Raw genomic sequence first — 23,159 nt, 5'->3', positions numbered from 1 at the left:
AAATTTTTAATAAAAAATTATCATCTTTTATTTAGAGAGAAATAAATTTTGATCTATTTTAGCCTGATTGGCAAAATTCTGTCAAATGTTTTCAGTCAGTGCCAACCTTAGAAGCTTGTTCCTTACTGGTGAGAGATTAATAAGATTTTCATGTGATATTTTCAAATATGAATTTTTTCTGAATACCCCTCTAGTAACTAGATTTTTGGTCATTTTATACCCACTCTGCCAAACATCTTTGTCTTATTTCCAACCAGTGCATTCATCATCAGAAACCATCCCTATATCCCTCTTTCCAGACATACTCAAATCCTGAATTTCCTAATCTATTTGGCGTGATATGTTACTGTAATTATGATAGTTATATACTTGTTCTCCAAAACACAGTGTTCCTGGGCTTACTATGTTCTATGTGATTATTTTTTTCAAATTTTGTTTTTTTTTTTTTAAAAACAGTGCAGAATTCACAAAGTTAGTAACTGTTGTATGAGGAACTATGTCAAGATATGAAGTATTTCATAAGTGAAGACTAAGGTACAAATGGGAATTGGCTTATTAATTAGTTTGTGACTTCATATTGGAATAGATATGCAATTATGTGACTTGTGTAAAAATTGAATTTACTAAACACTGGACAACGCACAAATAAAGTAACAGAATCCCCAGTCTATAGCACTGCTTTGATTCTCTTTTCTGTTATATAAAATGAAACTTCAGGGTCCTTCTCACGTTTTCATATACTAGCATACCCTAACTCTCCAGCAAAGTAAGTAACTTCGGAGTGTAAAGCAGGGCATACCACTGTGTAAAATTCATAGTGGAGCCTTGAATAGTGAGTACAAAGCTTCTCATAGGAAAAGAGAGAATCAAGTAGGAGAGTAGAGGGTGGAGATGTTAAAGGACAGTCTGTTTGAGAAAAAGGGAGGATGATCACACAGATCTGAGCAGAGACAAAACAGTGAAATTACTCAAGTGTTAGTGTGATAAGGTCTTAGGAGACTGAGATGCACGAGAGAGGCTGCTGCATGTGCAGAAAGGGGCTAAGCAGAGGCAGGCATGGGGCCCCGAGTGTCTGTGTGCCCATTAATGCTGGACAAGGAGATGGCAGACCGTGATAGAAAACAATGCTAAATGCAATGAACATCAACCCACTGAGTTCTGAGTCTTAATTACTGATTTAATATGTTCATATAATCCCTTGCCAGGGGAATTACTTTCAATTAAAATATGATATCAGATATTGGATTAAAAAAGAGGAATTTTAAATTTTTTTCTTTAAGTATTTAGGGCTCTGGAATCAGAATTTTGGTTTAAATCATCTTTATGTCCTAGTCTCTATGATAGATAATTTTTAAGCATAGTATTTTTATTGATTATTTGGGAGTTCACATAATGCACCCTAATCACATTCACTTCCCAGTGTTCAGACCCACCACCCAGGGAGGTTTTGAGTCTACATAAGACATCGATGCTACACCCAGTAAGTGCTCAGCACATACTAAGTGATTGCCCTCCTTGGACCGTCATTATTTCTACAATTACTTGGTTGGGTTTGGTGAGAATAACTATGAGTTTAGTTTTGAGAAAATTTCCAGTGAAATTGGTAAAATGTTACCTGAGGAAAGTTATCATGTTGTCCATGTCTACCAATTTTAAGAAAAAAGAACATACAAAGATATATTTTATTTACAACACTTGTAGCCTTTGTTCCATAGTCCATCCATCATGCTCTCATACAACTTGATCTAACTTTTGAGTTGGTGTTGTTAATAGGTATTGAAATTCCAGCCAGTCACCAGGACTTTTGCATTTTAGTCATTTGAATATCCATAGACCAATAAAGCTCAATGGTGTCATTAGACTCTTATTTATTATTTATTCAGCCTGTTTTCTCAAAACTTAAGGGTTTAGATTCCCTATTTCGATATCCTAACTTTGATCTGACATCCACATGTCATTTTCCTGTTTTTATGTCAATGCCTCCTGGAAGTTCTTGGATTGCAATGTTAGCTCCTAAACATGTCCATACAAGTTTAACAAATACACACAATTCATCTAATAATCAATACATACCAAGAATGGATAAGTATGCAATCAAGTGTTTCCTATCGACTGACGAGGATATATTTCATTATATAATGTTGCTTCATTTTGTGAATATTTCAAGGAAGCATATCAATTCTGTTAGTTGCCACTATTATAACAGATCTGTAACTGGAGGGAGATGTGGAGGAATGATTCAATTATCCTGCTCATGCCTGAGATCACCTGTGTAACTGGGACAGTGAAGGGCAGGCAAAGGCTCATGCCTGTTGCTATTTTAAGTTTGTTTTCTGCTTCACAGTTGTTAAGTTTCACTAGCGCCATCACTACTTTTAAATATTTTAAATATCGTAATTAATGATTTGGTTGTACCCTGAGGCCTCCTTAGCAAAAAAAAAAAGTACAAATTTGCAAATTGAGTAGTAAGTAATTACATAGGTGTTGTCATATATGAATAGTAAATGAACACAAAACGGTGGCTACTCTTTAGTCTGTGTGTTTAAATGCATGCTCTCAAATTCCTCATGATTGTTATAAGGGGAACTATCATCATAAAAGATACTGGTAGGAAGGTAATAGCCATTAACAGGACGATGATTGATTTTACAAGAGAGGATGGAGTACTTGGTCTCCAGATTGCTTAATAGTAGCAGGGAACCATATTAATCCTGTTTTTCTCTGCAAGCTTCAATCTGCTGTTACCCACCCCACCCCCCTGCTTTGCATGCACACTGAGAGAATTGTTTTAAAATTAAAACAAAACAAAATAAAAACCAAAGGATGGCTTTAGACAAATTGTGTGATTGTACACTAAAGCCAAGTACCATATACTTATAATTAGTAGATTTTTCCAAAATGCAGCAAGCCCTTCTACTTGTTAAATAATGACTTAAATTCATTTAAAGTTTGATGTCTTCCTCCAAAAGGGGAAACCTGTTTTAATACCCAACCTGAAAAGGCCCTTCCATAACCAAAGTCCACCTGGCTATAAATAGATATCATGATGTTATTGCAGCTGAGGAGATTTGAGCCCATTAGAAACTTCACTCAGAAATGTAGAGGAGTGGTTAATAATGAATGAGTGTGATTTAAGGCCGCTTTATGCTGATGACACTTTTCCTATAAATATTACAGAGACGTTTAAATTTTTATCTCCCGTAATTCTAATGAATGAATTTTCCTGACCCTTACTGAAAATGATACCTGTAAAGTCGGCAATTTACTGATGATTGCTTGGGCTATTAAAGGGACTTGGGTTTCAAAACATTTTCATTTCATTCATAGATTCCAGTAATGCTTTTAGAACCAAAGCTTTAAGAAGTTGCTTTGAATGCACTTCAGCCTGAGCCATAGGGAGACTGCTGCAGCTTCTCCCACAGCTAACACCTAACCCTAATGCATAGAAGCCCAGCGGACATTGGTGCACGGGTGAAGGTACCCTCCCATGGCTGGCACCCCAAGTGGAAATATTAGTGCAGAAGAAATGGTGATGTTGCTGATATGGTTAGGAGTGTGTGTGTTCAACTAGCTTTTGTGTGAGTGCTCATCCAACTTCTGTAGAAGTCTGTTAAGTCCATTTGAGTCATAACATCTTTTAGTTCTTTTATTTCTCTGTTAAGTTTCTGTCTGGTTGACCTGTCCATTGTGGAGAGTGGAACGTTGAAGCCTCCTACTTTTAGTGTGTGGGGTTTGACGTGTTATTTAAGTTTTAGCATTATTTCTTTTACACATGTGGCTGCTCTTGTGTTTAGGACATAGATGTTGAAGACTGAGACTTCACTTGGATGGATTGTACCTGAGATCAGTATAAAGTGTCCTTCTCCATCTCTTCTTATTGATTTTAGTTTGAAATCTAATCTGTTAGATATTAGGATAACTACATACTCTTGTTTCTTAGGTCCATTTGCTTGAAAAAAAATCTTTTCACAATTCTTTACTCTGAGGTGTGTCTACCTTTGAGGTTGAGATGTATTTCTTGCATAGAGCAGAAAGATAGATCTTGCTTTTGTATTGATTCTCTTGGCCTGTGTCTTTTTATAAGTGAATTGATTCCATTAATATTAAGAGATATTAATGACCAGTTATTGTTAATTTCTATAATTTTTGGTGGTACTTCTTATGTATTTCCTTTCTTTGGGGTTTACTGGTGTGAGGTTATCTGTTGTCTGTGTTTTTGTGGGTGCAGTTACCTTCTTTGGATTGGAGTTTTCCTTCTAATACTTTCTGTAGAACTGGGTTTGTGGATATGTATTGTTTAAATCTGGTTTTGTAATGGAATATCTTATTTTCTCCATTGATGATGATTGAAAACTTTGCTAAGTAGAACAGTCATGGTCTCTTAGTATCTGCATCCCATCTGTCCAGGACCTTCTGGCTTTCATGATTTCCATTGAGAAGTTGGATTCTGATAGGTCTGCCTTCATATATTACTTCTCCTTTTTCCTTTGCAGTTATTAATGTTGTTTCTTTCTTCTGTATGTTTTGCATTTTGCTTATTATATGGTGAGGGGACTTTTAAAAAAAAATTGTCCTGTCTATTTGGTGTTCTGTAAGCTTCTTGTACCTTCATAGGGATATCCTTCTTTAGGTTGGGAAAGTTTTCTTTTATGGCTTTGTTGAATATTTTTTCTGTGTTTTTGAGCTGGAATTCTTCTCCTTCTTCTATCTCTAATATTCTTAGGTTTGATCTTTTCATGGAATCCCAGATTTCCTAGATGATTTGTGTTAAGAAATTGTTGGATTTAGCATTTTCTTCAACAGATAAGTCTATTTCTTCTATAGCATCTTAAACATCCGAGATTCTCTCTTCTATCCCTTGTATTCTGTTGGTTATCCTTGCCTCTGTAGTTCCCATTTGTTTACCCAGATTTTCCATTTCCAGAATTACCTCAGTTTGTGTTTTCTTTATTGCCTCTATTTTAGTTTTCAAATCTTGAACTGTTTGCTTCACCAGTTTGATTGTTTTTTTCTTGGGTTCCTTGAAGAGATTTATTGATTTCTTCCAATTTTATTAAGGGAACTTTTCATTTTTTTCTTTAAAGGTCTCCATAAAGTTTCATTTAAAATTATTTTCTTCTGCTTCTTCTGGGATAGGATGATCAAGTCTTGTCATTGTATGACCACTGGGTTCTGGTGTTTACATGTTGCTTTTTAGGTCGTTGAATGAATTCTTACATTGGTTCCTACCCATTTCTTCTTCCATTGGTGCTGGCAGTGTTTTTGCCTCTTGGTCCAATCCTTGGAGTGTCTGTCTGTGTCATTGGGGACTGTTCTTGGTCTGCTTTGTACTGTCACTGTTTGTGTCTCAGGAAGCCACTGAGGTCTCTCTTGGCTGGCTCCCTTGGTCTGTACTCTTAATCTGCTCTCTTGGTCCACTCTGTGCAGTAGCAGCCTGTGCTTCAGAGTTCTTCTGAGGTCACGTGGAACTTGTAGCTTACAGGGTCTGATGGATAGGCTGTGGGTGTTGAATCAGCATAACTGCTTGCTTGCTAGGGAAGCTGAGGCAGGTGGGGGAGGGGCCCTGGGTTTTGACTCAGTATGGAGGGCTTAGAGAAGCTGGGGTGTCACTCACCTCTTGGTCCTCTCTGTACAGTTGCAGCCTGTGTTTCAGAGTTCCTCTGAGGTTGAGGGGGATAGGAATGTTTCGGGGCAGAGTGAGACTTGTAGCTTAAAGTGTCCCATCAATGGTGTTGGAGTATTAGAGCAGCCTACCTGCAGGAAGCTTGCCTACTTACTGGCCAGAAAGCTAAGACAGAGGGAGGAGGACAGTATTGTCTTCTGTTATCCTTGTAGTTAAACATTTATTTACTTTGACAGAAAGCCATCTACATTATGCTCCTTAGTAGGAAATATGTAAAGCAACTAGCATGTTTGCAAATGTGTGTGATTCAGTCTGCACTGAGGATGAGGGTGCCCATGCATCAAAGAATGTATATAGGAAGTTTACATGAATACAGACCTGAAAAGGTAGTGTGAGGACAGAGCACAGGAGACAAACTGGGCCACTCTCCAGACACACTGTGAGACTGAGTATAAAGGTGAGCTCTTTCTTCTTCATGAAAGCAAACACTTTTAGGCAGAGAACACTTTCAGGAATCATCTGTAAGTTGGAGCAAAACTTACCTTCTCTGATAAGCTATTTTCTCTGTCTTCACTTGTCCCCTCCCCTAACATTTAACTGAACACTGTAAATTTGAACCTTCCTCCCATTTCTCTCGAAGCTCTGCCCTTCCTTTTGTCTACTGTGCTGTCACTGTCTTAGTTCAAGTCTTCTTTACATTGACTCCACTGATTACTGGATGAATTGCAGACTCCAGGTCTCTGCTGAGAGCGTACATCCCTCAATCTACACTTATGTTTCACAGAGGCTAACAGATCCACTCACAGTTCTCCAAATAGCCCATGATTTTTTGTCTCCTTGTTTTCAGTTGTACTTGTTATCTGGGCCTATACTGCTCTTAACAATTTCTAGATATTTAGCCCAACTCCTAGAGGTCTTTAAATATATCTGTCCTCTTCCTTGGTGATAACCCATTTCTCCCCTGGCTTTAAGTAGATTCAATTTCTTTTATGCTCCTAGTATATTACTCTATATGATGGAGATTATCAGTGATTGAATCCGTGAAGCATTTCTTTCTAGATGTAATATGTGCTTATTATTCATATATTAACAGAACCATCTTAAGGAAACCATGCTCATTCTGACATGGCCCTGTTCATTTTAACATACCCATGGCCTGAAATTTTCACTAGCTCATAGACTCTCATTTATAAACACTTGCTTGAATGAAGAAGCCTAGGACTTAAGGATGAATTTTGTCTCCAAAGAAGTGGAAATCCTGAGCCCCTAGTACCAAACAAATTTGGAAAAAGTGTCTTTGAAGATGATCAAGAGAAGGAAAATTTGATGGGATGGGCCTATTCCAATATGACTACATGATAAATTTCACCTAGACCCTGAAAGCAACTACATACACACACACACACACACACACACACACACACACACAGAGAGAGAGAGAGAGAGAGAGAGAGAGAGAGAGAGAGAGAGAGAGAGAAAGAGAATGCTGTTTGAGCACTAGATAGTGAGGGTACAAAGCAGCAAATAGGTTCAGAAGCTGAGAAAATAGCCTGGCATGGGTTCTCCTTCATGGCCTTGGCACTTGCCATTAGTCCAAGATTTCCGGTCTATCAAGCTGTGAGATAATATATTTTTATTGTTCTCAGTCACTTAGTTTCTTAAGAGATCAATGCAAGTAGGGACAAATTTGGATACTTCATCACTGCCAGAGGCTGAGATGAATGTGTAAGAGGACTTCAGTGACTATTAATGATAATTGTGGTGGACACGGGGAAAGCAGATTCATAAGAATCATTGGCAGTCTTTAACTTGATAAAATTACTGTGGGAACTTGGCAAAGACACGGATCCTTTGACAGGAATGTTGAAGCTAATATTCATTTTTAAAATTCAAGGTTAGTGTCTGGGTGTGTACATTGTTATACAAATACCTTGAGGTGACTTGTGTGTACTAATTTGTGACTCTGTAATACTGATGTTTTCATTAGCTGTGCGCTCTGTTCTTCAGACTCAAGCTGCATTCCTTGGAATAGTCCACTCGTGTGTGTGTGTGTGTGTGTGTGTGTGTGTGTGTGTGCGTGTGTGTGAATGAGAGAGAGAGACAGAGAGAGAGCAATGGCTCCACTGAGATAATGTAGTAAGCTGGCTTTCTCTGGCTCGATTTCTGAACAATAATAACCATGCATAAAAGGCCCATGTCTAACACAATGTTACAAATTGGTCTTATTGTTATGTTCACTTTTATTTCCAACAATCAATTCATGGTGGTCAGTCTTGATAAAACGTCTGAGGCTTGCTGTATTTTCCTACCACTTTTGTTTAAAGACAGAAGCATTTGGCTCTTTTCTTCTCTGGGTGTTAGCTTCTCTTTATTCCAAACTTTCAAGTGCTCCCTGTATCAAAATGACTGAGCTCAAACATTGGCAAACCAAGTAAAAACACTGCTTTCCAGGTCAACTATTATTTGCTAGTTGATTCAAGGTTTTGCCTCAGTGAATTTGAAGTAAATCAGTATCCCAAGAGAGAAAGAAGGATATCAGGTTAACTGACTGATTAGCTAGGATTGAAAGAGAAAAAATTCTTTAGGAACGAGGGTAATGTGGTTTATGAAAAAAAATAAAGGTATTTCAATTTCTTTTTAACCTAAATATATCAAAAAAGAATAGGAACAAAGAATTTCAAACTATTATACATAAGATAAAAGAGTTTGTAAAGTGCCGTGGTTGGGAGCCATTGGATCTAGCACGAGCTAAGTGGAAACGGATACATTTGAAAAACCTATATGCTCCTTGCAGGTGGTTTGTTTAAGAGACTTGCTAATGCTTACACTAATATATCCTGGAATACTTTCTAATCAAACACACCTTGGCAATAGCTTCCCACATTGCTATAAGTTGGAAACTTTCCACCCATGTGACTGGCTTTTGAAAATCACATATTAAGTCCTTTCTGTGTTTCCAATTTATCATCTCCCATTATTCTCAAATGTTGTGTTCATTTTCACTAAGATTTGTGGCTGACCACAAATGCCTCAACATATCAAACTTCCAGGGAGGAGATGATGCATCTCTTGTCTGGGTTCTGTAAATCATGGAATGTTGGTTTTTCTTTTTGCTTTGTTTTTCACAATTAAACCAATGACTCCCAGAGCATGAGTTGGTGACAAAGGTGCCTGGAGTGATGACAAATGGAGCCACTTTGTCTGTGGAAAGCTCAAAGTATTTTCGTGAAGCCAACTTCAAGCCCCATAAAACATATGTCTATAGTGACTTGTGGCTGAAATTTTACACCTGCTTATATTATACATGAATCACGCCTGGTATCGTATGAATTGTTGATGGTGAAACATGAAGCTACATGAAAATTATCTGGTTTCAGCGTTTGTTTCCAAAGTAAGAGTCAGACAATAGTTAGAGAATATTCAGGTGAACCTGGGCAAGTTGCTTTAATTCTCCTGGCATAAGCTAAGGGGGTTGTTATTGATCCTACTTAATGTACATTAAAAGTATGAAACAGAGATAGTGATAAATATCTTGAAGAAATTGGAACAAGGATTAGGGGTACAATAAGAAGTGGATAAAAGCTGGTGTTTTCTGCTTCTCTGCACTTAGCACTTAGAAACTCTACTCTTTGTGTCATTCAAGTCAAACATCACCTTCTCTGTGAAATCTTCTATGACCCTATTTATAGGCAATGTATGGGTTTCACTCCTTCATTGTCCCTAAATATATTTTATTATAAAACAATAATGTTTCTGGCACTTTTGGTCTGTTCCACTACTCCAAATTCTTAAAGACAACTCACAAACTTTGGTTTGCATTCATTGCTATGTTCCCTGTGTAGTACCTACCCTGTGATAGGCAATTGATATTTGCTGCATGAATGATGACAGAATGGATTGATTATGGATCATCACTATGGCTTAGCTGTTTAAAAAGTGAATATAAAGAGAACGCTGAGCTATGAATAAGTGAAGAGATAGAAACTGGCTGAAGGCTGCAAGTCAAAAAGCTCTTTCCCCTACTAGTAGTTCTCCAGGGCTAATTGTGAGAACTGGAGGAAAGAAAAGTATTAGCTAGAATCATTGCAGTTTAATTAAGCTTCAGGAAACCAAAGCAGACTTCAGAAAGACCAGCCATCATTCTCTCTCCAAAGAGCTATGAAGAAGGTTTGAGGAGGATATGCAAAAGCTTTTACCTGTCGTTATGAGTTACTGGGTGGTAAGTGGTATATCAATGTTTTTGACTTATGCAGCATCATGAAGAGTGTGAATTCCAGAACTGCTATTTAAACCTCTGTATAGCTTAGAGTTCCTCCCTAGATCTTTGTTGAATATTAATTTATAAACTTCACCCAAATCCAAGTTCTCTAAGACATTGACAAATAATAGAGATACCAACATATCGCCTAAGTGGGAAACTTGAGAAGTAGAACCTGGAAATCCATGTTTTAATAAAACACTCAGTTACTCTTATCAAACAAGTGTGGCTGTATCTTTAAGACATGTGCTTCTCCTTAGGAATTAACAGCAGGTTTGCTCCTAATTCTAGACTCACTTGTTATGCTTCCAGGATTTGTTTTAGAATTACTAGCACACTGTTACAAACCTTTGCTTCTATCCAAATGTTATCTTCTCCACCTGGATTGTGATTATTCTTCAAAGTCAACCCTATCAACACATTGCCTGGAAAGGTTTTTTGTTAGCTCCTGGAAGAAACACTAGACATTATCTTATCTTTTCACTTCTTTGGTTCTTTACTGATATTCTATAGCAAGTCTTCTAAAGATTGGCAAACGCATAAACTTTGCACTTTCATGCAAAGTTAAGTGCATACCACAATTAGAGATTTAAGAAAGGTATCTATCTATTCATGCATTCATATTTATATTTGTGTGTATGTGCACATATGTATGTGGTTGTATATGTATATGTGTGAACATGAATGTTGAGGTCAGAGGTCTCTATCTGATATCATCTTCTATTGTTATATAGTTTATATTTTTGAGATAGTGTCTCTCATTAAGCCCAGAGCTCACCAACTGCTTGGACTGACTAAGGAACTCTGAATTCCCTTGCCTCCACTCACGAATGCTGGAGTCACAACTAAATGGAAGCAGGCTCCATTTTTACCCTTGGTGGAGGGGATTCACATTCAGGTCCTCATGCTTGTATGACCAGCACTTTCGTCACCAAGCCATTTCCAGCTACTCATTTACTTTTTAAAAATATTTATATAACACATATTGCTAGAATTCTCATTACATGTTGGTCATTAATTGGCTGTGTATATCTTGCCCTTTCTTAGAAGGTGTGTCACGTGACACCCCTTACATGATGATCTCATTGATTTTTAGCTTTTTCTTTAACCTATCTTTGTAGACCATCATAATTACTACTTCCTATTCTTATTTTTCCCTTCCCACACATCTAGTTTATATCTTTACAACTAGTGTACAGGTAGCTTCTATGCAGGAACATTTAAATTTTCACTTAACTCTCCAAAGTGAATCATCTTGTAAGCATTTGACTGTATCCATAATGATGTTTAAAGAAATATGTGACAATATTAATTATTTATGAAATGTCAGTGATGGGCATTCAGGAATACATGGCACAATTTTATCAAATTTAAAAAGGCTTGTAATTTTAAAATATCACAATATTTTGGGTTGCAAATTTTCAACCTTAGGATCATGTACTCATGAGTTCAGAAATTTCTTTCACTCATTTCCATTATATGCAGTTTTAAACATGTGCAATTTTCTTTTTCTGAAGCAAGCTCAAAATAGAATTATATTTTCAAAGAGCCCCACAGTGTCAAATCATTTAAACTCAGCATTTGAGAATTGGAATAATAACAGTGAGTTTAATCTGCTTGTGGGGAATACTAAATGATATAAAGAAGTTGCTCACAGAGTAAGATAAGCTTCACTCAGAGTGGCTTCAAGCAGGATTGCAGCAGGTGATCTTGTTGCATGGGTCAGAAAGGGTAACTAACAGCTAAGAGGTTATGAGCCTCTGGAGAGTAGGTCTCAACACTCCAAAGCCGAAGCTTTCCCACACTGTGTGTCAAATGGTTTCTTTCCATAAACCCTGGTTTGCTCAATCTACTTTGCATATATGGAGTAGGTTAATCCCCAGTCATCTAAAGACTGGCAAGAAAAAACTGAAACTATCCTTTACAGTCAGTGAACAGGATGAGTTTCTATCCTCTTTCAGTAATTTATCTTCAGTGTCCTGATTATATATTAAAGAATTTTCTTTTCCCTTCTTTATCCTAAATATAGAACGAAGAACATTCCCAGACTCTCAGCCATCTTCTTCATTCATCATGGAGAAATGTTTTTTGCATACATTTCTTAGACCAGACACTGTAATTAGTCCTAACAACTGTAAATATGAAAGCAGATACAAAGTAAACAGCTAGATAATTAATACCCATGTACACTTGCTAGCCATGCAAGCATCAAGAATCTGTAACTTTTAATACACTGTTTCAGTGATACCAAGGAATGTACACTTGGAGCCCAGTAATTACATATATACAAAATGGTCTTAAGTTTTTTAAAAAATCCACATGAAGTAAGATTATTTAGAATATGAAAAATGGTAGGAATTTAAGTTTCCAGTGAACTTTTATTTACCCCTTAGTAAGTGAATAATTGAACCATATCATCTGTTTGTTTGTTTTACCTCAACACATCAATGACATTCATCCTTATTTGTTGTATTTATGTTCATTAATGCAGTAATTTATAGCTGAAGCATTAGAAAAAAGATGACTAAAAAGCTTTCTAAGATTGGCAGAGATGTGTTTTCAAATATACCTCATGAAATTCTCTTATTGTAAAATAAAAGCTTTCTTATTTCCTAAGGGGTTAGGAGTCTATAATTTTAATAAATAGTAATGTATTCCTTTTAGCTCTCAATTCTTTCTCTTGGCCTCAATTTTGGAAACACCATCTCTATTTTGGGGGGGGATTGAAAGATTTACAGTGGTGCTACCCTGCCAGGTCCCCTGGAGGGAGGGTGGGAGGTCAAGGTGTGTGGGAGACAGACAGATACACCATGTGTAGAGAGCTTGGGTATAGAACTTTTTTAGTGGATATTGGAAAAGGTGTAAGAGAGAGAGAGAGAGAGAGAGAGAGAGAGAGCCAGATCAGCTTCAGCTTGCCTCAACAGAATGTGGGGAGACTGGGGGTGGGCAGAACTTATCTCTTAAAAGAACAACATATCCAGGTGACAGGGAAGGCCAGCAGAATGATAACATTTTCATGTTTCTCTTATAATAAAAAGGCGAGGAGTTAGGCTTGAGAATTTAAAGGGATGGTGCCTTCAAGTTCTCAAGTCTGCTTCCTGCTGGTTTGTGGAATCGGAGTCTTGGGGGACCTGAGAAAGCTTAGTGCTGGCCACATCCTGGGGTAGCTGGTTGCTTCACCTCTGTCCAGGATTTGTGGTGTGGAACTGTTCAGTGTCTCTTGGACCTGGCAAGATGTTGGAAGAGCAGAGGACAAGGTTAAGTTTGGGAAGAAAAAAAAATTTCTTTAGGTCCTGGTAATTAAGGAGGAGGGAGGGTATCAGGACCAGGGAATTGAGAGAGGTGATAAAAATGAATTTTTCAGTTCTGCTCCCTGGAACTCACAAGAATTCCTTGAGTTTGTAATACCTAAGTTTTAGACACATACGTTGTATAAATAGTAGCATATTTATGCTAGAATGGCTGTGACAGATGATTTTGTACAATGAAAAGTATCTTTAGAAAACTACCAAAGAGAATCTAAAATCTTGATCTTGCAGTCATGGTAGTAGTTGTACTCTGCCAGAGTTGGATCACAGCTCAGCATTTTATGGATAATGTTAAGACAATGAGCGGCAGCATGAGAGAAAAATTTGATAACTTGCATTTGTCCTCAGGCCTGTATAACTTACAGATACGCACCTTAAAAACTTCCATTTGTATATCTTAAAACACCTTTTATTTAAAACATGGTAAGAAGTTACACTGACATTTGTGAGGTTTTAAACTGGCAAAACCTCTCAGCTGTCAAACTATATCAGAGATCTTTGAGAAGGATAAAAATTTACTTGAGTTATTGATTTAGAAAATGAAGAGAACTTACTCAATTGACTACCTAGAGCCACTCCTCAGGGCCCTCCATGATCGTTGAGGGCAGGGGCATCAGGACTGTATTTGTCTTCTGTTAGCACAGGGCCTGCCAGGCTTTAGAGTATCCTATGGGTTAAAAAATCTGCAGGAGGACAACCTACTTCACACTGAGCAGCTTGGCGTGGATTCCAGTGATTCCATCCACTGTCTGGAGATCTTCAGTTTAGATGAAAGGCTGTTCTGTCCAGTGGTTAGTGCTTTCACTTGATGAAGTGAATTGCAGGTGGATGCTGTTCTGTGTCCATTTTGTGCCCATTTGTCTTCTGTTTTCTTTGGAGGAGATGAGGTGCTGCTGCCAGGAGCCAACCTGTTTCTGTGTTATGAAAAGGCTTTTAATAATTAAACATTTAGGGTAAGGGGATTATGGAGGGAAGGGATAGATAGATAGATAGATAGATAGATAGATAGATAGATAGATAGATAGATAGATAGATAGATGATAGATAGACAGACAGACAAAGAGATAGATAGGAGAGAAGGGGAAGGAGGGAAAAAGGACAGACAGACAGAGGAGATAGAGAGGAAGGAGATCAGCGTGCCTTGGTGAGAAGTAGGGGGAGATTAGGGGTTGGCAGAGCTTGTCTCTTAAAGGGACAGGGTACCCAGGTGACAGGGAAGGCCAGCAGAATGCTAACAGGAATGAGTTGCTATTCATTCACTTATATTTTTTAGGAATGTCAGTCATAATTTCTTATACCAACTTTGAAAGGGATTCGGGGGCAACTAGAAGAGAATGATACACACTGCACACATTCTACCATGTTACAGGAAAGAGTAAATTGTTTTCTCCGAGCATAATTTTATTTGGGCTTTTGCGATTTACTTTCAAATAATTCTCGACTATAACAAGTTAGTATAGATTATACTAGAATAAACACATTAAAGCCAAACAAAAAAACAAGCAAATCTGAAGAATTTTATTCATAGGAAAACTCTATGGGACTGTTATAAAAGAATCTCTGCTGATTTATTTTAGATTGGCTTTTCTCTTGTTTCTTCTACATTCCACGTTCTACCCACAGATTTTCTGAAACAACTGTATACTTTAATGTAAACTGTCAATATGAGCACTCACAACACAAATGATTTGACTCCATGGTAGCTTCTCAGAGAGGAAAGGAAGAAACAGACAATTGGATCCAGAGTGCTGTTCCCCTTTCACTGTCTCCAACTGAATCTCAGGGAAATATACTGAAATGTTTAAGTTGCATGCTGTCAAACATCTATAGCTGTCATAAAGGATGCTGGCGGAAAATGTTAAATCTACAATTGTTCCCGAGAAATGTGTAGGTGTTTTCTTAGGAGAGACTGTCTCTCTCCTAAGGAAAAGGTATAAAGGAGGCTTTTATTTAAAAGAAAGCAAAGAATAAACATCTTTGTAAATGTTAATGTACTCATACAGTGTTCTGTTAAAACTGCTGTTAAGCTGCTGAAAGAGATGTTGACAAAGTCAGGGCCACGAAGACCATCTCAGCAAGTCACCTACCGTTTAATCCCAGCATCCTATTGTTAGATAATTTTTGATTATTACCTCAGAGAGAGTGAAATGCCTATGGTGATCTTTATATCCTCTTAGCTTTATCAGCAACTGACAAAACCTTGGATAGAGTAGACTTTAACTTGTTCTCTTTTTCTGAGTGGAGTCCCGGGTTCTTGACTCCTGTGGTGTGTAACAGTCATGCACTCTACAGCAAGCAAAGATAGCAGTACCTCCACAATAGCCTGTAATAGAGGAAAAGCAGCTTGGTTCCTCAATCTTTGTGTAGGCAATTTGCCATCAAAGATTAGATATTTGAAACTGAATGGAAGGTCTCAGCATAACAGGATCAAGTCTAATTGTAAGAATTGGGACTTGCTACATCTATAGTGATACATTTCTTTAAAAAGGACTTAATAACATCTCACAGAGTTAACATCATTGTTCAGGCTACTACAGTGGTTTTAGGGATTTTTTTCAAGACAGAGTTTCTCTGTGTAGCATTGGAGCCTGTCCTGAAACTAGCTCTTTTAGACTAGGCTGGCCTCGAACTCACAGAGTTCCGCCTGCCTCTGCCGCATGAGTGCTGGACTAAAGGCGTGCATCACCACTGCCCTGCGTGGTTATAGGATTCTTAAGAAAATTTACTCCCATTCTGTATCAACTTGAGGTAAATCCAAAAATCATTATTTAATCTATGTTTGCTTATGAAACCTGACATCTCAAATAGAGAGGAGGAAAACATATCCTCTAAGAACTGGAATAAAGCCTTGTGGAGAGTCATGGAGTTGATTTGGTGGTTGTATACAGTTGCCTCAACACTGTAATTAAAATGCTGATATGGCATAATTTGTTTCAGGCCTTTATCTGTCCTTATCTGAAGTGGTCTCATCTCTTAGTCCTTCCTGATAAAGTTATTTCCCTTCCTCATTACCAGAGAACCCTTCAAAACACTAAACTGAAAGAAAACTGCCTTCTGTATAAAATAAACATTCTCTACACCATAGCCAACAATATTTTATCTAACCTGAAAAGAGAAAGATCAGCATCTAAATTAACTTGGGACTTGAGAAACAAAGACAAAATTAGTGTTTGTAACTGCTATCTAATGAAAAGAAAATTCATTCTTGAATGTATTTTACATAAGATAATGCTTAAAAATTTTTCAGAAAAGCAGAATGTGGATTATTTTGGATCATAAAAAAGTGAAATCAGAATATTTATGCATTATTGTTGGTGAAGAGTTAGTTATGTGTGTTTGTTAATTATTAGCTATTACATAGCTTACCTTTCAGGAAGTTGTAGCATGTATCATTCTTAGACAAGTGAATCTTTAATTAAAGAATATTAAAACTGGAAAAAAGCATGGGAAAAATTCACTAATAAAATGGAAGTTCAGTGGGTATTGAAAAAAATTATCCTCTAAGATGTATTAGGCATTGTTGCCATTAATGATTTTATATTTAAAACCATGTTAAACATTCACCACAACCTTTTGAGAAAGTTGAGTAACTGAACAACACAATGAGCAAGAAAATTGGGCAATTGGTTTACTAATTTGTTTACAATTTGTTTACTAACTTCCAATTTACTAATTAGATTGTCATCTAGATCCATGTCTCCAACTACTGTAACTTTTACAGAATATCAGACTACTTTGGAAGATTTTTTTTTGTAAGCTAGAGAAACTGATATTTCAAGAGGTCAATTACAAAAACCATATTCATATGCAAGACGGGAGTCCCTCCTTCCAGGAGAGAAGACACAAGATTCTGTTACCATGACAGAAGCTTTGGTGAGAACCTTTGAAGAAGGTACAAGTGCAGATTGCCTTGGCAGGCTGAAATCATCTTTACGAATGAAGGAAAGCTTTCAAGGTTTCCAGCTCCTTCTCTGCAAGTCAGGTGTCTGCTGTGATACAGACCCAGCAGCAGCCCGCACCTTTGTCTGTGTCTAATCAGGATACTCTGTACTTATTGAAAATCTATAGGCGGAAAGCAACAATTAATAGTGGGACAGCAGGATCCCTGTTGGAACAGCTGCTTGTTGATCCAGCTGACGTTTTCTTTCATCCACCCATCCATTGTTCTCCTTAAACAATAGGGAGATACAAATGTGAGTTTTACTTACTCTGATGAAAAGGGTAGAGTTTCTCTTCCTATAAATATTTTCAAAAGCCTTGATGATTCATGAGATATGCACAAATACACTTAGTGCTGAAAGCGAGTGTACAAGGCGTTGGAAGACTACCCTGCCTTGGCATTAGAGAGACGAGGGCACTTACATCAAAAATAACTCCGCTTGTGCTTTAAGGAAAACATGCTCTTCATTACTTTCTCCTCTGCCATAACTCCCCCCACCCCCACGCCCAGAACGAATAAACTTCCTCCTAAACAAAACCTGATAGAGGAGCACACTGCTTCTTGGGTGGGCACGAATGTACTTTTGCCTCAAGCGAAGGGGTGTAGACAAGATGACCTCTAAAATGTATTTTCAACTCCATTACTCATTAGATTTTTCTAAACACTATCTATGAAGGAGGATAAAATATGGATGAGTCCCCAAGGGGGAAAAAATCAGAAAAATATTACTAATTATCTTTTGCAAAGGGGAGATTGGATGTGTGCCTTCAAACCCACATTTCTTGGTTATTTCATTCAGGGGTTTGGCAGCTATGGCATATGTCAAATTTACCCCATGAAACTTAGCTGATAAAAGAAAAACTCGGTAGCTTTATGTCTTTTTCCCTATAGAAACCTGTGTTATTCCTTACGATTGGTAGGAATTTTCTGAGTGTCTCTCTCAGGGAAGATTCTGACATTTGAAACATCTCCTCTCATCATTGCTCTTTTTGAGTTGCTTATAAAAAGAGAGGCTCAAAGTATCCATGCAATTAGGCTTGAAACCCAGGGATTTTTCCAAACATGCTGTCAGGTATCAGATTTCCTGTTTGTATTCCCTGACCTACATCTAGAAGCTGGCCTGCAATATTCTCAGGATGCTACTTCTAAAAATCTAAGATGAAACTTGATGCTGTTTCTTCAAAGATATTTCTTGCCCACCCATATCTATAGCTGTCAAACTGTCCCTAACACAGGACTCTGGAGAATTTGTCATGAATTCTTACCAGAATGTACTCCATAAGAACACAGTTGTACCCTAGCTTTCAAAGGATGTGCAAGCTGGGGTTTTTATGGCTGTGATAAAGCACCATGACTGAAATGCAATTTGGGGAAGAAATGGTTCATTTCAGCTTGGACTTAGAGGTAACAATACCATCACTAAGAGAACTCAGAGTACGAACTTGAAGATAGAAATTGAAGCAGAAGGCATGAGGGAATGCAGCTTACTGGCTTGCTTTCTATGACTTGCTCACCCTGCTCTTTATATTACCCAGGACCATGGGCCTAGGGGTATCATTCCTAATGGGCTGAGCCTTCCCACAGAAATCATTTTCAAGAAAATGCCCTTGCATATTTTCCTGTAGGCACTCTGATGAACCTTTTTCTCAATTGAGGTTCCTCTTAAGAGACAAGTATAAGTTGTGTCAAGTTGACAAAAATCTAGCTAGGAGGGCACCCTGTTGCTCTCTACCAAATGAATGAATTATAGGGAGCCTCCAGCAAAGAAGACTCTGCATCTATCCCTGAGCAATTTCTCATCACAGAAATAGCCTGCCCAAGGAATTCCTTCTCACCAAATCTATGCAGAAAAACAAGGGCAAGGAAGATGAAGAATGCACAAAATTTTGGCATATATATTAAAACAAGACATCCAAATATAAGAAATTACTCTGATGTTGCTTCTTTAAGTCAGAAAAACTGCTTTCTCGTAGAAACATACAATGAGTTCTCGGTATACTTGCTGGCTCAAAGATTTTGTGGTCTCTTTTGTTCCCTTTGAGTTCTACATGCCATTTCTCCACTGAATCTGATGTTTTATTTCAGACCACTGGATCTCAGTATTACCCTTGGCTCTGTCACGATTTCCCTGAGCAGAGATTGGTTCTGCTTTTCAGTGTATAATTGTTCATACCCTTCCTTGAAATGTGTCTGTCTATATTCAATAAGAATCAACACTAGGTAACCCTATTTTTACTCATAAATCCTATTTTAGCCTCTCTCTACCAAGAATTTAAGATCAAGGTCTTTAATTTTTTTTATCAAACTCATATGATTTTTTTAAAATAATTTTTATCATATTTTAGTTTATTATGTGAGTATGATAGGGGATTGCATGTAGAGAACAGAGAACTGAGGACAAGTTGTGGGAGCTAGTTCTCTCCTTCCACTGTAGGCACAGGGATTCATGGAACTTACAGAATCAGGCTTGATGGCAGACACGTTCTCCAATTGAGCCATCTCATTTGACTAAATCCATGCAATTCTTAAACTTCTTTTTTTTTCTTTTATTTTTTTATTGAAAAAAAATTTCCGCCTCCTCCCAGCCTCCCATTTCCCTCCCCCTCCCTCCACTCCTCTCCCCCTCTCTCTCCAGTCCAAAGAGCTGTCAGGGTTCCCTGCCCTGTTGGAAGTCCAAGGTCCTCCCCACTCCATCCAGGTCTAGGAAGGTGAGCATTCAGACTGGTTAGGCTCCCACAAACCCATAAACATGTTTGTCTTTTTAGAGGATCATACCTTTTAGTTTGATCATTTCTGCTGGCTTCTTTCTTCTCTTTCCAATTGGCTTGCCAGGCCCTATCAATTGCATGGCTTTCCTGTGTCCCCAGACTGGAAAACAATGAAAGTTCAGAGTTTAATTAATTTCTTTCTTAATTAAAGATGATATCACTAGTACAGGTCAGATCATATTTTAAAATGTGCCAGCATCAGTATTAAAAATGTTGAGAAGACTTCCCAGAAAGAAGTGTGGGAGTCTTACACTTCCTCAAATTGTGCACTGTACTAAAAGGTGATTTTCGATTCCTAAACCATTTCTACTGTAGTCTAGCCCCTAACACTGATGGCTGACACCACATGCAAGGGCAGCACACTTTTTTGAAACAGAGTTCTTACCAAACACATCTTCAGTTGACAGAAAAGACTGGCAAGTGGGGAAATGAGAAACAACTCTATCTAGAATTGACACAAATTTCCTTTATCTGATTATATTAAGGACTTGAATTTGCATGGGTATGAACCTAAAGATAGGTGGAATTTGGATCGAGTTCATTGTTTTTGAGTGAGTTGGGAAAATATGATGGAACGCCTGACTTGCTTTCCTCTTTCTCCTTTCTTCCTCTTCTTCCTTTCTATCCATCAGTAGATAGATGCTTTATTCTCAGATCTCTTCTAGTCCCTTGACTAAAATTAATACAGAATATTACTTTCTGAAATGATTGTATCTTGTTTCAATGATCATGAATACCTTCTATGGAGATTATCGCACTAGACTCCAGAACATTCTCTTTGGTATTGCTCTTGGTTGATGTAGTTTCATCTCATCTGAAAATGTGCGTCAGATCTTTTAACTTAAAAAAGATTTCCAATACCTTCTCATGTCAGTATATCCTCAAGCTTCTTCTTAACAATCTCAACTCATATTGTTTAAGGCACATTAGTTACTGATGCTTCCTTTAGAAGATAAATCACCAGATTAGGGGGCTGGTGTTATGTGTTGTTGACTGACAGGAAAAAACTCATTTCCAGATTTTGTGTTGCTCTATTCTTGTCAATAAAATATTTCAGGCCCCTTTTAAGAACAGCCTCATTTCTATTTCATCATATCATGGGTTCTACAGGGGAGGATGTTTTATTTTGTTTTCTGCCACATCATTTATTTCCTTCTACAGCAGTGCTTAGAAACAACCGTCCAATTCAAAGATTTAACAAATGAATTCCAATCTCAAGATCTTTTTTTTAACTTCCAGCTGGGTATCCTAGAGCTTTCTTTGTTTGTCAGTCTGGTCTCAAATGCAAAGAAATTCACCTGCCTCTGCCTTCCAACTTTCTCTGAATTTGGCGCCACCACCGGCTGGCCAGCTTCTAGTTTTCAATATTAAAATTCTCATTTACTTATTTTCATAAATTATAACCATCTATTTTTTCTTTAACTTTACCTGATATATCTTCATTTCCCGAGACTCTAGTAATCATAATTATTTGAAGATTTTTCTTGGACCCCACAAAACACTGGAAATCGTCTATAAGTCTTGTTTCACTTTTTACATCATAATAAGCTGATTTCACATTGATTTTTAAATCTCACAATCTTTTAATTGACAATTGAAGCCCTGCAAATCTTAACAGTGTCAATTTCTCTAAGGGGTAATCTTTTCCCGTTCAGATTGCTGGCAGTTACCACTGTTCTGTTGAGACTTGTTTATAAATACTGGTAGGAAAGGCTCACTTAGGATTTGCTCTCATATCTAGACATTCTCCTCCCGTATCCTAGACATGCTGGAGGAAGTGTCACACTGATTTTCGAACCACACTCTCTGAGTCTCCCTTGAGAAATAATGTGCTGTTTGCAATTTTTTTTCAGTTTGGTAAAGATTAAACTTTAGCTTTTGTCTCATAAATTTTACTTAGTCTTTCTATATTCTCTTTTTTCCCCATATAATGTAGAAAAAAAGAATACACTTAAGTACTTTTAGGTGTCTGCCGTTGAGACAAGGATAGGTGACTGCAGTTCTTTGGTCCTCTCTATTTTATCAACTACTAGCTCCTTCGGAAGCTCTGAAATCTGATCTCCACTTCCAAAGCAATATGTCCCTTTTCATTTATTCATTTTATTTCTGTGTATTTGTGTGTGAACACATGCATGGCATGTGCACACACATGCATGTGGTGTCTGTGCACATACGTGTACAGATGTGCGTCCACGTGTGCACTCAGTCCAGAGAGGATATTGGGTGCCCTGCTCTATCATTCTTTGGTTTATTCCACTGAGACAAGGTCTTGCTAAATCTGAGGCTAGGATGGTGACCAACTAATCTCAGGGATCCTCTTGTTTCTGTCCCCTCAAGTGGTGTGTGCAGCCAAACCCACATTTAAACTTGAGTACCAAGGATTTGAACTGAGGGTCTCATGCTTTCTGTTACCATTCTTATCCACTGAGCCTTTTCACTAGACTCTCCAAGGAGCCTGTTATTTTTTTTAAATGAAAGTAACATATAATTGTTGTGAAAACAGATAGATGATAGAGAAATGACCTCTTACAATGACATGATAGTTATAATGGTCATATTCTTTTAACTGTAATGCAGTTCTGCCAAAATAGAAATTGTGAGTCAAAGTGCCTATGTTTTAAAGGTTATCAGCTACTACTACAATACTTGAAACAATGCTTTTATTCTCTCTCTAGCAATATATAATTACTGCTTTCCCACATTCTTTGCAGAACAAAATGTGTTGAACATTTTAAAATTTCAATAGACCAAAGTGGGTTAATAATGGATCCACAGTGTTGATTCAGTTATATTTTTGGTTTGCTCTTGATTTGTACATGTTTTTTTGTTCATTTCTCTCTTTTTAAATTTGTTTATGTTATTTTTAAGTCAAATAAATTTGTTTCCTTAATATTTATTTAAAGAAACTGTTTGGGAGTCAAAGAATATTAAATAACTTTCTAATACTTTTTTCTAGTCTATTCAAGAATTATCAGTCACATGTGGCTAATAATTTTTCTTCAGAATTTTATAATAGTATATGATAGTTGACCTTGATTTATGTGCATAGCCTCTTATGAACTGAAAAGGAAACTTGGGGACAACTAGAAGTAATTAGGGACAAGAGTGACTTCCAGAAGCATGCTGTGTAGAATGAGTGAAACAAGATAAGATCGCTCTCAAATAATTTTTCCTTCTGACTCAATTTAGATGATTGTCTCTGTCCTTATTCATCTAGATTCTTCCATGGAAGGTCATTTCAAGAACATACCAAAAATTAGGT

Source organism: Microtus ochrogaster (assembly GCF_000317375.1).
Source record: "Microtus ochrogaster isolate Prairie Vole_2 chromosome 14 unlocalized genomic scaffold, MicOch1.0 chr14_random_1, whole genome shotgun sequence".
NCBI lineage: Eukaryota > Metazoa > Chordata > Mammalia > Rodentia > Cricetidae > Microtus > Microtus ochrogaster.
Note: the sequence above shows the minus strand (reverse complement) of the source record.